Source organism: Macadamia integrifolia, chromosome 14 (genome assembly GCF_013358625.1).
Source record: "Macadamia integrifolia cultivar HAES 741 chromosome 14, SCU_Mint_v3, whole genome shotgun sequence".
Lineage (NCBI taxonomy): Eukaryota > Viridiplantae > Streptophyta > Magnoliopsida > Proteales > Proteaceae > Macadamia > Macadamia integrifolia.
The window spans coordinates 31,287,531-31,292,621 of record NC_056570.1 but is presented as its reverse complement, the minus strand read 5'-3'; the positions used below and the strand labels follow the sequence as shown (position 1 = coordinate 31,292,621).

Genomic DNA, 5,091 nt, shown 5'->3' with positions numbered 1-5,091 from the left:
ACAATGGAAGGGCTTATACCTTTGATATTAGCCATGGTCCAACCTAGGGCTTCCTTATTATCTTTTAACACTTTAAGTAACTCCTCTTCCTGGCTAGAAGTCAAATTTGAAGAAATTATTACAGGAAGAGTCTGGTCAGGCCCTAGGAAAGCATATCTCAAATTAGATGGCAACTCCTTAAGATCTAGCTTAGGGGCCTCAACTATGGAAGGTTTGGGAATGGAATTGGAAAGGGGTCCTAAGGGCTCCACAAGTGTGTGAAGACTCAAGACTTCAGAAAAGAAATTTTTACTATCATCATCCAACTCATCCATACACTCTTGGAATTCTGAATCAAAATCAATATCAAAGTTGGTAACTAAATCATCAGAAAAATCCAAAAAATCCTCAAGCATATTGATCTCTTCTTCCATATGTGGTTACTTGCCAATCCTAAACATGTTAAACTCAATAGTTTGGTTACCAAAAGATAATCTTAGGAAACCATTCCGGCAATTGATTAATGCATTACTGGTAGCCAAGAATGGTCTTCCTAGAATTATCGGGATCTCATCCTTGGTTGAGAATGGCTTAGTATCTAACACAATGAAATCAACAGGGAAAATAAATTCCCCCACCTTTAGTAAGACATCCTCAACCATCCCTTTAGGAATCTTAACAGACCTATCTTCCAACTGAAGAGTAGTTCCAGTGGCTTTCAATTCTCCCAATCCTAGTTGCTTGTACACATGGTAAGGTAAAAGATTCACACTTGCGCCAAGGTCAAGTAAGGCATGCTCAATATAGGTGTTGCCTATGACACAAGATATGGTAGGGCTCCCTGGATCCTTATACTTGGCTGCTATAGGCTGAGTAATTATGAAACTAATGTTACCTGCCAAGAACGCCTTTTTGGGCACACTAGTGATACGTTTGTGAGTACACAAATCTTTCAGTACCTTTGCATAGGCGGGGATCTGGGATATGGCATCCAAAAGAGGGATGTTTACTTCTACATTTTTGAAGACTTCTAAAATTTTGTCCATGGAAGCAGTCTTCTTTTTGTTTACCAAGCGATTAGGAAATGGGACAGGATGAACATAAGGACTGTTAGGGATTTGCCCCTGTTCAGAAGAATCATTTTTTGTTTCCTCAACCAAATCATCTTTAGTTTCAGAAAAATCTTTAGGTTCATCAGACGAACCTGGAACAAGAGGCACATTTGTGTCCTCAACTGAAGAAGAGTTAACAGGAGTAATAGATGGGGAAGATTTAGGAACGCTCTGTAGGTACTCTCTACCACTGCTAAGGGCATAAACAACATTACATTGGTTAGAGGGCCCTTTTTGAGTCTGACCTTGTACTATATTCAGTGGTGCATTAGTTGGTCCTTGTGAACTAACAGGTTGATGATGCCTAGGGTTAGGCTCTGGTTGACTGGGTAAAGTTCCCTTCTCCCTCTCACGCATAATTGAGACAACTTGAGTAAGTTCTCTCGTAAGATTTTGATGGCTTGTCATGAGAAGGGCCATATTTTTTTTCAAGTCACTAATTCTACTTGCCTCTCCAGTGTTAGTAAACCCAGGGGGTTGTTGATAAGATGATAGGAGAGGGGCCCTAGGAAAACTCGCCTGAGGTCCTACATTTGACCTAGGAAAATTATTTTGAGAAAAAGATTGTTGTGCAAAGGGAGGCCTTTGGGGTCCAGGTTGACCTTGATTATAGAAATTGGAAGGTCCTGCTTGGTTGCCCTGATTCCAAGAGAAATTTGGATGATTTCTCCATCCTGGATTGTATGTGTTACTATATGGATTATTCTGGTATAAGGCATTAACACTATCATTAGAAGTGCCCCCAGAGGTGTTGGGGCATTCTTCTATGACATGTCCAGGGGACTGGCACCAAGCACAAATCTTAACCAAATTGACTAATGATGGCTCTCTAGGAACAATAGCCTCAATCCTCTTGATTAGGCTATCCAAATGGGCTTCCTTGGCTACTATCCCATCCACAAAATATCCTTTTCCTCCTATGGTTCTTTCACTCTCTTGGGTTGATTCCCACTCACAGGTTTTGTCAGCTAAGTCAAATAAAAATTCCCATGCTTTTCCTTCATCTGTAAAGGATGTGAATCCCTCAGGGCACATAGACTCTATCATTTGTTTAGTTGGGTAATCAATACCCTCATAAATTATTTGACATAAATGCCATAGGTCTAGGCCATGGTGATGGCATTTTTGGAGTAGATCCTTGAATCTCTCCATAAGCTTGGAAAATGACTCACTAGGCTTTTGCCTAAACTGAAGGATATCACTTCTAAGCTTATTGGTCTTGTGAGTTGGGAAAAACTTCTTAAGGAAGACAACTGTGAACTGTTCCCATGAGGCTATGGAATTTGTGGGTAAACCATACAACCACTTCTTAGTTTGGTCTTTCAATGCAAAAGTGATAAACCTAAGCTTAACAGCATCATCAGAAAGCTGTTGGATCTTAATTAGAACACATACCTCTTCAAATTCCCTTAGAAATAGGTATGCATCCTCAGAGGTCAACCCATGGAAGTGGGGCAACATAGTGATGTATTGAGATTTGAGTTCAAAATTATTGCCCTGGGCTTGTGGTAGAACTATGCAGGAAGGTTGGGCTGTTCTAGCAGGGTAGAACCTATCTTTCAGAGATTTAGGTGAAGGGTTTTGCTGTTGGTCTCCCATATTGAAGGGTTTTAAAGAGAGCAAACGTATAGGGTCACTACTTGTTGGATCTCTTCTTTCTAACCGATTCTTAGTATTACGTACCCACCTAACACTCATGCAACAGAAAACTACCCGCAACTAAAGTAAGACAAGCACAAAAGAATGGATAGCAAAACTTTTTTTTTAATGATTTCTTTTTATTTTTTTTTGATTTTTTTTTGGCTTTTTGGGAGCTTACCGGCAGGGATCCGGGGTTGCTTAGGTCAATTCCTGAGGTACTGCTACAGGGCGAAACCTGTCTTTATCATACTGTGAGGCATGGCGACCTCCACTGATACAACTATTATTGCAAGTTGTTCTTCTCAGGAATTCAATAAAGGAAAAGGAAAAATATAAAACAAAGCAAACAAAGCACTCCGATTTACCAAAAGAAAGTGAAAAATAACATGGAACTGTCTCCCCGGCAACGGCGCTAAAAACTTGTTTGAGATTTAAAATGTAACCGCAAGCGTACGGATCAGTGTAGCTACGGGTCGAACACAGGGAGAGCAGCCACTTTATTTTTTATTTCTTTTAATTATGCGAAAGTGAATTGATTAATGGTTGTGATCTAATTCTAATTACCATCCTAAAAATAACGTCCTAACCATTCGTCATCTAAGAATTTAAAGACGCAAGCCACGCAATTAAAATTAAATAAATAAATAACTAAAAATAAACAACCCACGTAATTTAAAAAAATAAATAAATAAATAAAGGAAAAAATGCTGAAATAAAAATAAAGTAAAAGAAAGAGGATAAAGCTAGAGAGAGACTCACAAGTAGGTTTCTCTACTTAGCCCGAGGGATGCATCATAATATGAGCTTCCCTACTTGATCAAAGAGTCACTCTTACAAGGGTTTCTCTACTTGGCTTTAGGAAAAGGGAGACAATTAAAATAAAAGTAATAAATTGATGGTTTTATGGCTAGGAGGGGCAAAGCCAACACATACACTAGCCATGAACCTTGGGGGAAAGGGATAGCAATAATGTAATGACTGAATAAAAATCCTAAATTAAGAAAGAAATGGTAGTCAGAAGAGGGAATGAGAGGGGGGAGAGAAGACTACTGAAGGAGCCTACTTACTTGAATCAATGCTTGAACTTGAAAAAAAAAAATTGCTCCACGGCTCGTGATCTTGTCACCTAGATCTAAGCCTAGAACTATAACTTAAAAAATTACAACTCAATTGCATAAATCATAAACATAAAAAGAACTGAATAAAAATAAAAGAGTACTTGCATTAATTGACATAAAAAAAAATATTACAAAAGTGATTAAAGCAAAAATAGAGAAGAACTAGAACTAAAGAGAGAAAGAGAAAGAGAGAGCAACTAAAAAAACTAGAAGAAGAATGAATTGTGTCTCTTCCTCTTACATGAGTTGTATTTATAGGGAATGGAGAGGTAGGGTAACAATTTTCTCTTTCCTAAAAGAGAGAAACCCACAATTGATTGTGAGATCTTTTGAGTCAAAAAGTGCTAAGATGGAGGAGAGAGAAGAGAGAAATAAATTTTGAGAAATTTCCTATAATTTTTTGCTTATTTTCTTTCCTTTTTTTTTTCTAATTTATTTTTCTTCTTTTTTTTCTCTCTCCTAGGGACGATTTTTTTTTCTTCCTTTGTGTGATTTGGACAATCTTTGGTGATGATGTGGAGGAGAGAGAAGATTTGGACAATTTTTGGTTCTCCCCTTTTTTTCTCTTTCCTTTTTTTTTTTCTTCTCTTCTTGCTTCCACGATTTTGCTTGCTTCTAACTTGATGTGGAAATCCCCTCCATGCCCTTAGTGCTTTAAGTGAGTGAAAAGCAGGAAATCTTCAACAAAATCTTCTAAAAAAAACAACCATAAAATTCGAACTTGAGACCTCTTGGTGAGCAAGGGAATTTTGTACATCATAGCTCACCAACTAAGCTAGGTAGTTGTTGTTACCAAAAACAAATCTTTAATCACTTAAAGATGTGGTCCATCGATCCTTGTTGGCATTTGGAGTATTCCTTGTACCTCTGGGACAATTGCAAACGGGCTGGTTCTGCATCTCGGTTCAGTTCTGATCCATTATTCTTTGGGTAATTTACAACGCCACCCCCTGGAGAATGCCAATATTAGAGGGACACCCCCTCTCTTTCACCAAATTGGACTTGGACCCCCTACCGTCAGTCAACGTTACATAATATACCAAGAATGCTGATATCAGCAGTTAATATTTTTTCTGAATTCCATTTTGCCCTTCAAAATAATGGAGTACCAAAATTTCCCTTAATGGTTCTATTCCCAAGTCAGCCTCAATGAGTTGAGAAGAAGAACGGGTAGGCTTGCAGATCGGCGGCTGCGAACACTCTTTCGACGACGGCGACTACGGCAGCGAACCCCCTCCAGC

General features: G+C 38.6%; 1 non-coding gene across 1 annotated transcript; it reads left to right on the top strand.

The window, feature by feature from the left end:
• Positions 1 to 2,196: 2,196 nt before the first annotated feature.
• On the top strand, positions 2,197 to 2,303 carry LOC122062187. The gene has a single exon (XR_006134817.1). It is a non-coding gene; the product is annotated as a small nucleolar RNA R71 (small nucleolar RNA).
• Positions 2,304 to 5,091: the final 2,788 nt, after the last annotated feature.